This window comes from Panicum virgatum, chromosome 6N (genome assembly GCF_016808335.1).
Source record: "Panicum virgatum strain AP13 chromosome 6N, P.virgatum_v5, whole genome shotgun sequence".
Taxonomy (NCBI): domain Eukaryota; kingdom Viridiplantae; phylum Streptophyta; class Magnoliopsida; order Poales; family Poaceae; genus Panicum; species Panicum virgatum.
The window spans coordinates 31,370,702-31,386,026 of NC_053150.1; positions in this window are offsets into that span (position 1 = coordinate 31,370,702).

The window sequence follows — 15,325 nt, forward strand, 5'->3', positions numbered from 1 at the left end:
ACACCCGAGCAGTTGACCCTGCCGCCGCCAGGGGCCTGTGCAGTAGGAGAGGGAGCGCCAGAGCGGACTAGCAGAAATCGGAGAAGTCGTGTAGAGAGGGAGGCAGCTTTGGTCAAGCAGGAAGAGAGGCCGAGAGGGAGGGAGTCAGGGGGCAGTGGGCACGGCCGCACGGGTTGATTATGGTTCAGTGTCCTCGTCTTGGTGGGCTGAGCTAAGTACGAGTAGATTACTTATTCTTAGAGCATCTCCAAGAGTTCCCAAAATCTACCCCCATCTAGGTTTTTTAAAAAAATGAAGAAAACTCATCTCCAACAGTTCCTCAAATTTATTCCCTAACTGCTAACAATTCCCAAAACTCCCCCCTCTGCGCGCATATATGAGTGTCGTGACTTGTTCCCCATCTCGGTTTTACCGCAACTTCTTGCCGGTCAACCTCCTTCGTGCCGTCATCACCCATCGGCGGAGGCGGATGATGGACGTGGAAGGGAGGGTGGCGGCGACAGCCTCGGCCTCAGCACGGAGCGCCGCGACGGCGTGCGAGGTGAGGCGGGTGTGGAGCATATGGTAGACGGGGTGGAGGAAGAGGTGGAAGGCGTGCGCGTGGCGCAAGAGGAAGCGGCCAGCGTCGAGGGGCGCAAGGCGGAGTTGGCGGCGCGCGAAGGCTTCGAGGTGGGTGAAGAAGACGCATACAACGCCGCTTCCGCCGGCACAAAAGGCTGCCGTCGGGCCGACGGCGTAGAGGAGGAGGGAGTGGAGGGTGTGGAAGTGGTGGACGCGCTTCTATATCTCCATGATGCTGTGAAGGCGTGGTCGCGGCCGTGTTGCTGCTTATGAGGGGTGGAGGTGGACTTGGAGGAATAGGTGGCCACCCTAGCCCCCCATCAAAGCGGCCGCACGCGGCGATGGTGGCGGTCGGAGGGCCGGGATGTGGCGGAGCATAGAGACTCGGAGATGACGAGGAAGGGGACGGGGAGGGGGATGCCAGGGACGGCAAGGCGCCGCTGTGCGGGACGGCGAGGCGCCGCTGTGCGAGACCGCAAGCACCAAGGAGGAGGGCGGCCTCAGGAATTTCTCGGCCGAATCGTCCACCGTCACGGCCCTGGATAGCTGCAGCAACTCGTTCTCAGGGCTAGCTAATGGCGACTTCCCGTGGGAATTATGCAAGACGGTACACTTGGGGCCACAATTTTTCATATTTAGGAAGTTAAAATGGGGTACTCTTGGAGATGATCTCTTTTTTGCCTCCCCATACCTATTTGAGAAGTTGGCAAACAACAAGATATGGGAAAAAAAGGGAAACTATTGGAGATGCTCAGTTGTAAGAAACTGGTAAAGCATGTACTAGGCATGGGGAAGTCAGGATGTTGTTGGGACTAAGCCAAGTTCCCGGCTTCTCCATGAAGGATAGGGGTCTCCACGTTCCATGCACAAAGCCGTTGTCACCGCTCAACACACCAAGATACAATCTTAAGGTTCACACAAGAACTAGCACAAGGCTCGGCACCTTGCTCTTCCTCACTCTCTCTACAACTAACCTAGCACTAACACTCTAAAAGCTTGTGCTAAGACCTAATGATGTGATCACTAAGCTTAATGGTGGCTTGGAGGTGTTCTCTTGTCTATATGCAATTTCTTGGACTCTAGCAATCTCAAATGACCTGAAGTGAGGCCCTTATATAGCCCAGCAACTTCATCGAGTCGTTGCTCCAACAGCTAGCTAAAAATGCAGTAGTGTCGGATGAACCGATGCTTCTGCAAGGGGATGTGATTTCAACCGGACACTCTACTCATGCCACATATAGTCGTTGACCTCCTCCTGACACACCAGCTTTTGCTTACGTCATTGCATCAAGGCATTGCACCAGCGCTTCTTCCTTGCTACTTGACATGATCTCTGGACAATGCCAGCACCAATGCACCAACGCTTCTCCTTGTACCGTCCGTTAAACTGGTGCCTCTTGTCATTCCTTCACTTGATTATCTTGTCAGCTCAGCAATGCACCGACGTCTAAAACTCCATAGCATCGGTGCAACCGGTCATAATGGGTCTTCTTCACTTGGCCTTCACTTGCACTGCCCAATGCACCGACCCATTGACGTGCCATTGCATCGGTTTAACCGTTGTTGTAGGAGTTTCTTCACTTGATCGCTGTCAACTCAAGATTGCACCCGTTGATTTTATGACCCGTCAGTTTAACCAGGCATGCTGCTAATTCCAACTCTCGATCATAGTTGCGATTTCCGTTGCACCGACCTAGTCAACTTTGACATTGTCAGTTCAACCGATCTGTTGACTTCTGCTACACCTTGTCCAATTCGTGGATATCTTGACAGAGAGTTGGACATCTTGGATATGGTTTGGATTACGTTCATGGGATCTAGAAATCCTATAACTTGAGCTCACAAACTTGTTAGTCCTATTTATTATGTGGTCACACAATCACCAAAATCACAAACTATGGCTTAACAGGGCCATAATTTTTATAGGATTCAAAATAAAAAAATTCATAGATTACATGGGAAAATCTTTTCATTATCGTGAAAAAGCACTTGATTCAACATAATAATTCACTTTGCAAAATAACAAAAGCATGCGCGGACCATGTTGAGCTCGTATGCCTCCTCCTCCTCCTCCTCCTCCTCCACCCTTAGGTGTCTTCTGCTCGCCAAAGGAAGGTGTCACCACACTGCCGCCTCATTCAGCCCGTTGACCGCAGGCTGCCGCCTCCATCAGACACTAACACACAATGCCTACCCCGACACCACCTATACCCTCCTCGTTGGGCCACACCTCGGCCTCCCTAACCTCATCATCCGTATGGAGGAGTTCGAAAGGTGCCAGTGTCACAAGTAACATAGCCATGGCCTACAGGGCCGGCTCATGGTGGGGGGGGGGGGGGGGGGGGGGGGGGGGGCGAGGTGCGACTGTCTAGGGCCCACGCCGGGGAGGGGCCCAGGCTCAGGTACCCCAGCTCCCCGCTCCCCAGGCCCAGAAGAAATTTTTTGGGCAACGCACAGCAGGGAGACGGAGCGCACGGAGCCAAGGAAACCGAAACGGCGCCGCCGTGCACGCAAGGAGAGGAAGCGATAGGATCGCGAGCCCTGGCGACTGGCGGCTAGCTGCCGGCGTCGTGGCGGTCGCCGACGGCCGAGCAGCCAGTCGCCCTCAACCTCAGTCATCCGGAGCAGGGGCCGTGCAGGCTGCCGGCCTGCCGTTGTGATTCTGTGGCCACGAACGCAGACTAGGTGATCAGGACCAGGTGTCCAGCAGGTAGCGTACTGTTTTCTACTTTTCTTGTTTTTTTTTGCTTGTTTATTTATAATCTAAATTAATCTTTGTACTAAACACTTATGTAGTCTTGTTGAAGTTGCTGAAAGAAGTTTCTCAAAATTGAAGTTGTTGAAGAACTAGTTGAGATCAACTATGTCACAAGAAAGGATAAATGGCTTAGCTATGTGCTCTCTCGGAAAAGGGTATCTTGGACACTATTGTTCTCAATAGTTCCTGATGATTTCGCATCAAGAAAAGACAAGAAGTATCTTTTCATGAGAAGCAATGGATATGATGGTATTTTATTCTTCGTTAAGGTAATCATATTAGTTCTAAGAGAACAATTATTAAATATATCAAATGGATTTGTTTTTGCTTGCAAGTAAAATTAGTATGTACATATATCATCAAATTTTCTATATACTCTAGAGTGCCCATAGCGATGAGTTTGCCTAGGGCCCTCAAAATGTTTGAGCCGGCCTTGTGGCCTATTCGGCGCGTCGAAGCAACACGTAGTTCGATCCTGTTCAATTTGTTTTTAGACGGTTTAAGTCTTCAATCTGGACAGTTTTGTTGCCTAGTCTTCTGCAGATCAGAAACAAAAAAGTTACAGAAAATTTTTTGAATAACAACACATGAGGATAGTGAATAGAAGATAATTAAAAGGGCACATAATTCTTTTCAGAACTACAAAATAGAGATGAACAAATTATGCTTTATGAGGGTAGCATCGGAATAACATCGGAAACCTACAGATCAAACACGTGATTTGCGACACAACTGAGAAAAGAATCCTAGAATAAAATTGAAACACCCAAAATAATACATGCAATATGTTCATGAAACATTATGCAGACAGCGCCTGAGGATAAAAGTTTGTACATAACTAGATCAAGTGAAATGCCAAAACTCAGATGGGGAAATGAAGCTGGTTCTCAAACTTGGCTCGTAGTATCATCTAGGTCTCCAAAATTTCATAATGCATTTTCAGAACCTCAAACTTACTAATTATGTCAAGTAAAGTCTTAATCACCATTTTTAAATTACAAACCGAAAGTAATTTTATAATGATCTAAACCTTACATGTGGGCCCAAAAAATTTTTTGAATTTTTTCTCTCAACTCTTATACTTTCGAAAATTTTGCAAAAATTTATTTCAAAACTTCATGTCCGAAAAAAAATTTCCATTGTTTCCTCCAAAATTTATCTTTTTTATTTCTGATTCTTTCTACAATTTTTTCCATATGAGATTCATTGTCCTACAATTTTTTATACAGATCTTTTGTATTTGAATATATTTGTACAAGTAATTTGTTATAACATTTTATGTGTAAATGTTTTGTATATAGTTTTGTATTTGAATAAATTATACAACTTTCTGTTTAGGTTATAATTTGGACCTTAGGTGATACGGTTAACAAACTCAAGGAATTGATTGTGCATTTTTGAAGTTTGGGGACCTGGATGGTACACCAAGTTAACTTTAAGGTCCAGTGTATTTTTATTCATTTATAATAGTCTTAACAATCAAGTCTGGCTAAAAATAAATGAATCCTGCATTCTGGTCTTCCGTTAAGGAAAGACTTGGATGAAAATTACCTATTTGACACCAGAAAAAATGAAGCTTGCCTATTTGACACCTAAAAATGATAACTCGTGAAGAAAAAAATATTGGATAAGTTGGACAGTTTAGACAAAAAAGCGGAAACTTGTATTCTATCACCACAAGAGGTGGATTTAAAACAATTCTTAAAAACTAGGCTAGCAAAAATGCTTAGAGAAGAAGAAATTTAATGGTATCAACAGGCAAAGGTTAAGGAGTTACTTGAAGGTGACTCAAACACCAAATACTTTCAGTTGATTGTCAATGGTAAACATAGGAAAATAAAAATCTATAAGTTACAGGATGGGAACCATACAGTAAGTGGCGATGATGAATTAAAGAAATATATCACCACATATTACAAAGGAAAAAGTCTATATAACCCCCTCACCTATCGGCAGTTGACTACTTAACACCCCAACCAATAAAACCAGATATTCTACACCCCAAACATTCCAAAACCGGACAAATAACCCCCTCAAGTGGTTTTGGATGGTGGTTTTATCTCTTTTCTTTTTTATTTATTTTGAATGAATCATAGAAAAATCATAGTAAAATCATAAAATAGAAAATCAAATTTTCTTGGACTCCACATTAGCAAAACTACACAGTGAATATATAATATGGTATTTTTTAATATATTTTTTGTTTTAGATTTTTTTATCTATTCTTTTCTATAATTAATTGGAATAATTTATAACTGCAATTTCTATAGTTCGATTATGATGAAATTTTTATGGTAACCTAATTATTGTATGCTTAAACTGTAGTAAAAATTCCATACTCATTGGATCATGTATTACATAGTTATAGATTTATTTAGGATTTATGCTTGTTAAATTTATAACTATATAATACATGATCCAATGAGTATAAAATTTTTACTATAGTTCAAGCATATAATAATTAGGTCACCATAAAAATTTCACCACAATCGAACAATAGAAATTGTAGTTATGAATTATTTCAATTAGTTATAGAAAAGAATAGATAAAAAAATCTAAAACAAAAAATTGTATTAAAAAATACCATATTATATGTTCACTGTGTACTTCTGCTAATGTGGAGTCCAACAAAATTGGATTTTCCATTTTATGATTTTTCTATGATTTATAATAATTTTTCGATGATTCATTCAAAATAAATAAAAAAGATAAAAGACAAAACCACCATCCAAAACCGCTTGAGGGGGTTATTTGACCAGTTTTGGAAAAGTTGGGATGTAGAATATCTGGTTTTATAGTTTGGGGTGTTAAGTAGTCAACTGCCGATAGATGAGGGGGTTATTTAGACTTTTTCCTATTACAAAGGTCTCTTTGGTCCATCAGATAATAATTTTAATCTGGATGAGACTCGAACATATGACATTCCCCAAGTAACGGATGTAGAAAATGAGATCCTAACTTCAGAGTTTACTGAAGCGGAGGTACGAGAGGCTATTTTTCAAATGGAACATCATAAAGCCCCAGGGCCTGATGGTTTCCCGGCTGAATTCTATCAGCCTTTTTTGGAAATAATTAAGGATGACCTTATGGCAATGTTCTCAATGTTTCATAAACAGGAGCTACCTCTTTATAGCCTCAACTTTGGAACAATTATTTTATTACCAAAGTGTAAAGACGCCATTAGAATCCAACAGTACAGACCCATATGTTTCCTTTATGTAAGCTTCAAGATTTTCACCAAAGTGGCCACTAATAGGATCTCACTGGTAGCACAGAAAGTTATTAGTCCTACACAGACTGCATTCCTCCCTGGTAGGAATATTGTGGAGGGGGTCGTCGTTTTACATGAGACCATTCATGAACTACATAGGAAAAAGAAGAGTGCAGTCATCTTCAAAATAGATTTTGAGAAAGCGTATGACAAAGTAAAGTGGAGTTTCATTCAACAAACATTACAAATGAAAGGTTTCTCACAAAAATGGTGTGAATGGATTGAAGCTTTCATTCAAAGGGGCCATGTGGGCATAAAAATTAATGATCAGATAGGACAAAATTTTCAAACTTTGAAAGGTCTGAGACAAGGAGATCCGCTATCACCCATTTTGTTTAATATTGTTGCAGATATGTTAGCAATATTAATAAATCGAGCCAAGGAAGAGGGTTTGGTTACCCGGATTGTTCCTCATCTCGTAGATGGTGGCTTGTTTATTTTGCAGTATGCTGAGGACACCATTCTGTTTATGGACCATGATATTGAAGAAGCTACTAATATGAAAATGATATTATGTGCTTTTGAGCAATTATCCAGGCTTAAAATTAACTTTCACAAGAGCGGAATTTTTTGTTTTGGACAAGCTAAGGAGATGGAACACCATTACTCGCAATTGTTTGGTTGTCAATCTGGGATGTATCCTTTTAGATACCTTGGCATACCAATGAATTTTAGGAAGCTCATGAATGCAGATTGGCAGATCGTGGAGGAAAAGTTTGAGAAAAAACTTAGTAGTTGGAAAGGAAAACATATGTCGGTCGGTGGACGTTTGGTTCTGATAAATTCAGTCTTAACTAGCCTAGCGATGTTTATGTTATCCTTTTTCCAAGTACCCAAACAGGTACTTAAAAGACTAGACTATTACCGGTCAAGATTCTTTTGGCAATCGGAAGAACATAAAAAGAAATATAGATTAGCCAAATGGAATATCTTATGTCAACCAAACGAAGTTGGGGGTTAGGCATTAAGAACCTCAATTTACAGAACAGATGCTTGTTAAGTAAATGGTTGTTTAAACTCATTAATGAGGAGGGTATTTGGCAGAGCTTATTAAGAAAGAAGTACTTAAAGAACGAGACTATTGCTCAAGTTGAAAAGAAACCAGGGGATTCTCAATTTTGGGTCATTTTAGTTAAATGATGGCAATCAAATACGTTTTTGGGAAGATAAATGGCTAGGCAGTCATACACTTAGACAACAATACCCTTCTCTTTTTAATATTGTGCGGAAAAAAACATGCAACGGTAGCATCAGTCTTTGATCGAGTACCTCTTAACGTTTCCTTTAGACGAACGTTGACAGGTCATAATCTGTATTTATGGCATGATTTGGTTGCTCGCATTAGTCATGTTCAGTTAAATAATAATGCTAATGCCTTCCGTTGGAATCTGACTCAAGCTGGTACGTTCACCGTTAGCTCAATGTATAATGCACTTATTAGCAATGATAATGTACAGTTTGACAAACATATGTGGAAATTAAAGATGCCCCTGAAGATTAAAATTTTTATGTGGCACCTAAAAAGTGGTGTTATCCTTACTAAAGATAAGTTAATAAGAAGGAACTGGAATCGTAACAAACGGTGTTGCTTTTGCTCTAGTGATGAAACTATTCAACACCTCTTTTTTGACTGTCACGTGGCCAAATTCCTTTGGCGAGTTGTACACTATGCCTTTGATTTAAGTCCGCCTCAAAGTATTACTCATTTATTTAGTAATTGTCTTAGAAGTGTGGGAACCAAGTTAAAAAGAAAACTGCTAACAGAAGAATCTGCTTTATGTTGGGCTATCTGGCTTAGTAGGAATGACATAGTGTTTGACAGATCACCATCTAAAACTTATATGCAGGTACTTTACTGGGGCACATACTAGCTCAGGCTATGGACTCGGCTACAAAGGTGTGATGAAGACAAGGAGGAGCTACAGGAGGCATGTAGAACCATGGAGGTTCTAGTCATGCAGATGTTTGCCAACCATGGGTGGAAGTTTAGTAATAGGATTTGCTCTTAATAAGTGTTTTCAGCAAACTGTTGGCAGGTTGCAAACTTCCTACTTAGTCTAGTGTGAGTGACCACAGTCTTTCGGGCTGCAAACTTTGTTTTGGCTGTAGCCTCTCTGAGGTCAAAGCCGGGTTCTATTTCCATTATCTAAAAATGTCCCCAACCCAATTTTTGTTTGCCTATTTAACATTCTGTTAGCTACCGCCTTTAGAGGCATGGGACAGGCAGTGCGGAAAGATCTTCATGCCCTCCTCTCAACATGTGAAGCAGCTCTTGCTTGCTCTAGTTGCTCTCAACCTTTATGACCAAGTAGACCAGCAAGGCATGGAGAGAGAAGCAAGATGGAGGCCTTGCAGCTGTCGACCGAGGTCGTGGTCGCCCACCGCCGCAGGATCGAATCAATTTCTACTTACAATCGCTACTGCAGTCCCATCTCCCTCAACCCGAACTCATTTGCATGTCATTGACTTGATCATAGCAAGCTCCAAATGGATTTGATGGCAATCTTGGAGATGCAATCATCCAACAAAAATTTGTTCATGGATCAGACGGAGAGCTGCAAGGGTTCATCGGCCCTGACGAACATGTGACGTCAATGAATGCCCCAAGCCCGTGTGGGCCTCCTCTGCGGCCGCGTCGCCGACGCCGCACGGGCCTCCTCTGTGGCCGTGCCACCCGTGGCCGAGGCCACGCCGGGTGCCTCCGTGGCCGTGCCAGCCTCCCCTGTGGCAGCACCGCCCTCCTCCATGGACGGCTGCCGGAGGCCAATCTAGGGTTACGGGAGAGTGGATGCCGGTGCTCGTCCATTTCAATTCATTACTTTTGAGGGTATTTCAGTCTTTTCCTCTTGCCTTTCTTCCAGGGGCAGATCTAGCGGGTGGGCTGGGTGGGCTGCGGCCCACCCTAAGAAAAAGCCCAAGTTTTTTTTTTTGCATCTGAAGCCGTAGCACTCACGGTCGCCAAGCAGCCCAGACGCCCAGCACTTTGCCTGACCCTCCCGTCGCCGCCTCGTGACTAGCTCGTGTTCTCGCAACTTAGCTAGGGTTTTGGGCCTTGTGCCTTGGGGGGCGGGCTGCAGCCGGTAGGCGGCTGGCGGCCGGCGAGAGCTCCGCTAAGGCGCGCGCACTCGCACACAGCGCCCAGGACTGGGTGGCGGGAGCACCGCGGGTGTCAGGGTGTGGGACTGCGTTCGGCGGCCGCCGGGGTGTCAGAACTGGGCGCGGGCGGCCGAGCGCGGTGTCTCCGCGGCAGGGGCGTAGACAGGGGGGCAGGCAGGGCCTGCCCCCTATGGTCCCCAAATTTCCATTGAACATTTGAATTTTGATTAAATTTTTTTATAAATTAACATGGTTGGCCCCTCCTAATAATAAAAAAAAATTCCTAGCTCCGCCCCTGCTCCGCGGAGGCCGGAGGGCCTGGCTCCTAGGCCGCCGGAGGCCCGATCTGCAGAGCACGGGACCCACGCTGGGAAAGGTAATTAGCTTGCTTCTTGCTACTTGTACAGTTGCCCTGTGAGAGTGCGAGTTCTAGATTGGTATTCCAATTAGACAATTTATCATGATAAAATTAAGAATTATTTATTGCAACTCATAAATTAGGCTTGCTGAATTTTACCCTAATGATATTCCAAGCAAAGCCTTTCAAATACTTTGAAATGCAACTTGATAACTATATCGATGACTTGAGAAAAGATGATAGCTTCAAAGACCTAAATAATCTTGTTGATCTCTTGGTTAAGCTTGTAGAAACACACATGGACAAAGTTTATGATTTGGTGCATTTGCTTCTCAAGTTGGTATTGATTCTGCCGGTAGCAACGGTAAGTGTTGAAAGAGCATTTTCAGCAATGTACTCAGTGATAGTCTTTTGGATGCTATCCTATGCACCTACATTGAGCGAGAAGTTTTTTTTCAAGGTGAATGAAGATGATATATTGGAGAATTTTATGGCCATAAGAAATCGTAGACCCGACAAGAAATAGTATTGTAACCTTATTTGAATTATTCTAAGCATGTAGGCTTCATTTGATGCAAGTTTCATACTTAATTCTGAGTTTGAAGGTTTGTAAGACACATTTTACTAAGCTACTGTGTGTATTTAGTTGTTTTCGTCATTTGACCACCCTAAGTTCAAATTCTGGATTCGCCACTGCTTCCTTCTCCAACTAACGGTGTTAGAGACAAGATCTGACGGGAGTGTCCAATAGGCAAACAAAAGTTGGGTTAGGGACATATAGTTAAGTTTTAATTTTTAGATGTCAAATAGACAAGCTTTATTTTTTCTAGTGTCAAATTGGCAAATCTCTCTATAGCAAGACTCCTGAACAGTACTTGCTGAACACAGTGGAACTTGGGATCCCCACATCGTGGGTGTGCCTTTGTCCTTGTACTGGATTTTGGCTGCTAGGTGAGACTGCATCATTGCACGCAGTGTGAATAGTTACTATAATGGAGCCCTCCATTCATCGCCAGTGGCAGAGCCAGGAATTTGCGGCTGGGTATGCCACATGTAAAAAAAATTCCAAAGCAAATATGCAATATAATGAACGATGAGTTATAATACCATCATAAATCTATAACAATAACCAAAGTACAAGTTCTAGGCATGAATAATTAAAAAATATTATAAAACATTAATGGCTACTACAATATAACCATACAATCCTTTGTTGGAAGAGGTTAGGATATTCTCATCTTTCACTTGAGTGAGGAATTCTCTCTCAATAAATGTAACCACCTAGCGAATGTAACCGCGGCCCGCGAGCATTGGTCGAAGAGATGAGGACGCGAGGTGAGTGGGGAAAAGGGCGATATGATGCGACTCACCGCTCGCGAGACGCAAATATGCGAGTCTGAGCCTGTTTGGTTACTTGAGGATTATTATAAACCCATAAGTCACTCACATGGAGAGACGTACAATAAGTCCAAAAAGGTTGTATGTGCTTAAGCCTCTTTAGTATCGAATAACCTTTGTGCCCCTCATTAATGTGCTTTGTAGGGGCTGAATGAATAGAGTTGTGGAGGGGTATGGATCGGAAAGTATTGTTTTCTTAGTGGGGCTCATAGGAAATAATCACCATAAGCACCCTTTAGAGGAGCTTATGGACTTATGCAAAGATTTATAATAAATCCTCACCTTTAAGTCTAGGTGTTTATATGGGATGATACTTATTTGGGGTTTATTGGGATGTGCTTATTATGAGCTTCAAGTAACCAAACATCCCCTCTAACGTGTATCTCCCTTGCTGAGCTAGTGGATATTGTTCCTTCATAAACTGAATGTACATAACATGTATAATATATATATCTATTAACATTTGATCTCAAATCATGGGTATGCCTTGGCATATAGGGGCGTACCCCTGCCGCCACCCATGTTCATCGCATATGTTTGATCGTGAACTCCAAGATTGAAGCTATTTCAAGGGATGCTATTCCATTAAAAATCAAAACGACACGATGACGATTCTGTTCTGTTCGGCTGGTTGTGGCTAGCAGCTGGTGCTGACTTGTTATAAGAGAAATGCCAACTGACTGGTGGCTGATGCTATGTTGATTTGAGAGAAAAATATTGTTTGCTGGCTGGCTGAGATGAACAAAGTGGTTTATTGGCTGAGAAAAATACTTGTAAGAGGTCTCCTCATTCGACGAGACAAGAGCAGCGTACATGACAACACCAATCCGCCGGCAGCGTACATGAGGTCTCCTCATTCGACGAGACAAGAGCATCAACTTCGGCGATCCCTTGACCAATCAAAGCCTGCTGCGCACGCACAGCCAGATCAAAATACACGCGAATCATGGAACGCAAGAGCTTGCTGCCAGCATGGCTGCCGCCGGACACAAGCGTCGTGTTTCCTGGAGCGGCGCCATCTCTAGCGGTTGACGAGGCCCCTGCCCGCGCACGAAGCACGCGCGTATCTACGGGTAGGCATGGTAAAGAACTTTAAAATTTAATTTAGATAATTTAAAAATAGTATCCTAAAAAAGTTGAATTCTACATAATTTCAACATAAAAATATATAAGAAATAAGTTGGATTGTGAAGAACCCACTTATGATCGCTACCACTCTATCACTTCATTTCTAATTTTAGGTCGTTTGATTTTTTTAACTATAAATTTACAACTCATCTTATTAAGAAATTTATGCAAAATATCACTTCTTTTATTATGACTTAATTTATCAATACAAGTTCTTTGAAATAATTTAAATTTAATTATATTTACATAAATATTTTGAATAAGACGAGTGGTGAAATTTAAGGCTAAAAAGTTAAACAACCTATAATTTAAAACGGAGGGAGTACATGATGGTGACAACGAATCACCAGGTGGTCTCTACAGGTCCCAGGATAACAAGCAGCAGTATCATGGATCCTGTTTGGTTTGTGTTACGCTAGTCATTAGCACAACTTTGATCGTTAATTAGAGGTATTAAAGAAAATCAGTTTATAAAATTAACTTCACAACCCATGTGCTACTTCATGAGACGAATCTAATGAGGCTTTTGATTGTACGATTAGAGATGATTACTGTAACACTACTGTAGCCAATCATGAATTACTTATAGTCATTAGATTCGTCACGTAAAGTTACACCAATTTGTGAAGAGATTTTGCAAATAGATTTTATTTAATACTTCATGCATGTAAAATTTTCTTATAGCACTATAGATATTGTAGCGCAAATCAAACGGGACCATGACTAGTGAGAGGCTAGGCCTGCCGACAGGCGACAATAATCCATCAATGATACGTCCTGGCGCGCAGCAGGAGAGCATCACGGGTGCACAGTGCACAAGCGCCGGGGGCTTGTGCGATCTCACGTGGGGGCACCGGCAGCTGCCTCGTGGAGTTGTCGACGCCAATCGCCGGAGGACTCGTTGCGGCATCACCGGGACCCGGTCGATCCGTCGCCGCAGAGCCGCGCCCACACGCCTCCCTTGGTGCGGGGAACGTAGGGGGCACAGCGTGATGCGCTACTCTACTCAAATCTATCCATGCCGAAGAATCGGGCCTCGTGCATCTGCAAATCCTCCTTGTAACCTTTTTGACTGATCTGATAGAACACTGACTACCGGACATGCATATGGAATAGAATGCTGATCTTCCTCGAACACTGAATCGATCGGAGACACCGAGCTCTTGTAGTCCAGACGCTTCAAACTTTACAGGATCTTCTAGAACTCTTGAGCATCGTGTGCTCGAGATTTCGTAGAACAATTGCCACATCTTCTGTGTACAGAATGGTCCTAAGTCGAATCTCTGAACCCTAAAAGCTGGACAGTGTAGCAACGCTATCAGGTTTCCAAATCATGCATGTGATTTTTTTAATAGAAATGTGACAGAACTATTACCACATATATTGGCATATAAATATATACATTGTAATTACGCAAGTAGACCTTCCCAATTTTCTATTGGATTATAAATTTTATGTGAAAAACATAGTCTATATCACCCCCTCACCTATTGGGTTGGAGTATATAATCCCCGAACCTATGAAACGGTCTATATCACCCTCTGAACTTTCCAAAACCGGTCAAATTACCCCCTTAAAGTAGTTTTGAAAAATCATAGTAAATCACTGAAAAATTCAATTGTGTTAGACTCCAAATGAGTAGATCTACACAGTGAACATATAATATGATATGCTTTAGTACATTTTTTTACAGTTATGAAGAAAAGCATAGATCTAAAGCTATAGCAAAAAAATATAATAAAGCATACCATATTATATATTCACTGTGTACATCTACTCATTTCAAGTCTAACACAATTAGATTTTCTATTTTATGATTTTTTGTGATTTACTATAATTTTCAAAATTACTTTAGGGGCTAATTTGACCGGTTTTGGAAAGTTCAGGGGGTGATATAAACCATTTCATAGGTTGGGGGTTATGTGTTCCACCCTCCATAGTTGAGGGGGTGATATATACTTTTTCCATCACAATTTAATTATCATGCCTCATTTTTGTTCATGGGTTTTTTTGTTTGGAACTCATTTGCATGTGTGTTGAGGTCACCAATCTTGTCACTTTTTGGATGCATGCCCAGGCTTCTCTCCTCCGTATAACTGACTGGCCTCGCGGAAATTAATAGTTAGTGACCTTACGAAGAGAGTGTGCTTGTTTATTTTGCAATCTCTCCAGGTAATGAGTTGTGAAATCATCACCTTCAGCGATATATAATCAACTCCATGTTGGTGATATGCCCAAGAGCCCATCATCACAATACGGTTAAAAGCCCAAGAGGATATTGATCCAAGAGGAATTAGGGTTACTAATGGGCCTATGAGATAGAAGCGCATTAGTACACCCTATATATACGAGGGAGGGGCTAGGGGGCGACAACCCTGTGAGCTGCACCACCTCCCTAGCCGCCGCCCCCCCTCTCTCGGCCGCCACCCTTGCCATGCGTGCGGTGCTAGCACACCGACGCCCGGCGTTTCATCCCCGTACGTGTGGACTCCGTGGAGGCGCTGCTGCGACTACTGCGCTGATCGGCAGCTGGAATCAAGTACGAGGAGCTCGGTTCGTGGGACGTGATCGACTACTTCCTCTACATCGACGTGCGACTTCTTCCGCTGCGCTGCGCGTCTAGTGGTAACGATCTATGATCTCCTACTCGCAAGTATCTTGGGTATATGCAGTAGTGATGCTAGCGTAGCCTACCCGTTTCCCTACAGTGGTACCAGAGCCATCTTGCGTAGTTTTTGGTCTGGATCATTAGCAT